The 2,008-nt window shown below is 28.6% G+C and overlaps 1 non-coding gene across 1 annotated transcript; it reads left to right on the top strand.

Moving 5' to 3' along the window:
* The first annotated feature begins 1,804 nt into the window (after window positions 1-1,804).
* On the top strand, window positions 1,805-1,876 carry BDBG_18121. The gene has a single exon. It is a non-coding gene; the product is annotated as a tRNA-Sec (tRNA).
* Window positions 1,877-2,008: the final 132 nt, after the last annotated feature.

Below are 2,008 nucleotides of genomic sequence, written 5' to 3'. Positions count from 1 at the left end.
TGCATATATTTAAACGGCCATAAGTTAATGGTAAACTCGTTGTCTTCCAAACAATAAATATCGATTCGAATTCGGTTAGCCGTAGAGGGTTAGTAACTTAACAGGTAAAGAATTATCTTGTCGAGATAATAGATGCAGGTTCGAATCCTGCCTAGCTCGTAGGGGGAAAAGTCGCTAATGGTAAAGCAAGATATTTGCTAAATATTATGTTTATACATTTAGATGTTCGAGTCATCTCTTTTCCGCTTTCCTCCTAAAATTTTTTATAAAAAAACTAAATTTAATATTGAATATTATTAAGTTGTATATATATATATACAAAGGTTTGTAAGGTGTTCGAATCACCTTAATAATATTATTAATACAAAAAGGATATTTCAATTTATTATTATCTATAGAAAGTATATAGAAATTTATCAATACTAATATAAATATCCTTTTTGAATGTAAAAAAAAAAAAAAATGATATCATTTAGAATAAAAATAGGACCAAATTATTATACAATTAAAAAATGTGTTTTTAAAGGTGTTGAAAATAGTGTTACTCAAGTTCGTACTTTTTCAGGGACATTAGCTAAAAAAAGGTCTAATCGACTAACTACAGATGTTTCACTTTTAGCTAGAGTTTCTAGGAGACCTGTACAAGAAAATGTACAAGAAAATGTAAATGTTGTGTATTTATATTTTAATTCGGCTAAAAATATTTTATTTAATCGATATGACACTATAATGAATGACTGTTTGGAATCTTTTAATCCCGCTATATTAAGAGTATTTTATCTTAGAAATAATAATAGGTTAGAATCTATAACTGATCTTTTATGTGATTTTTGGGAACTGATCGCAAGACAAAATGTTACATTAGAAAACTTAACTATTGAATTGCAATATACATGTCTTTTATTATTTATTCGTGAACAGGAGTTCTTAAAGGATAAAAAAAACTTAATATTAAATAATTTTGAACAAACAGGTTACTCACGTCAAAAATTTGAGATAACCATGAATCTATTAGACAGGCTCGAATCCGAAGTTAGAGCGCTTATAGATAGGTGTGAAATAAGTTATTTTGGGGAGGTTCAGACTTCTGATACTTATCGTGATTCAGATTCTGATTCAGATTCTGAATCTGAATGAGAATCAGATAATTCAGGCGATTTAGGCGATGGGGGTAATTCAGGTAATTCGGGTAATATAGGTAATTCAGGTAATTCAGATAATATAGGTAATACAGGTAATTCAGGTAATTCAAGCGATGGAGGTCTTACAGAGGGGGGTACAACTAATGTAGTATACAAATGGAAATCTATAATTAATGATGAACTAAAACCATTAAAGGAATATAAGGGATCATCAAAGATTAGTAATATTACTCCATCAGAAGTATCTAATAAACCAACTCTTATGATAGATTCATCAGAAAAAAGCAGTAATATTACTCCATCAGAGATATCTAATAAACCCTTTATTATATTAGATTCATCAGAAAAAAGCAGTAATGTTACTACATGAGAGGTATTTAATAAACTCAAAATGCGTATTACTTATTCTGGAAAACCCCAAAATACGACTAATAATTTAGGATTAAATGATACTTTATCTGAAAATATCTTTAATACCAAAAATAATTTAGGTTTAAATATGGGTGTTGATAGCATCATGGAACCTATAAATGATGTAATGATGAATTCAAATATAGAAAATATGGTGAATTTATTAACAAATTTTTAAATTTAGATAATGAGGTGAATTTATTCTTAAATCGTTAAAAATAAGAACTTTCTATTATAAATTTAATACTCAAAAGAGTATAATTTAAGTGGTAAAATGTGAAGCTTCAAACTTCATATCCTCAGTTCAAATCTGAGTGCTCTGATCGTAATTAAGAATATAAAAGAGAATTGCCGAAGTAGCTTGTAGTGGTAAGCATGTAACTTATCTTCCCATAAGGAGACTTCCAGAAAGTCCACCTACTCGGCAGAAATTATCCATCTGCACCAGTCGCATA

Source organism: Blastomyces gilchristii, assembly GCF_000003855.2.
Source record: "Blastomyces gilchristii SLH14081 genomic scaffold supercont1.96, whole genome shotgun sequence".
NCBI lineage: Eukaryota > Fungi > Ascomycota > Eurotiomycetes > Onygenales > Ajellomycetaceae > Blastomyces > Blastomyces gilchristii.
The sequence above is the reverse complement of the archived record's forward strand: the minus strand, read 5'-3'. Positions and strand labels throughout refer to the sequence as shown.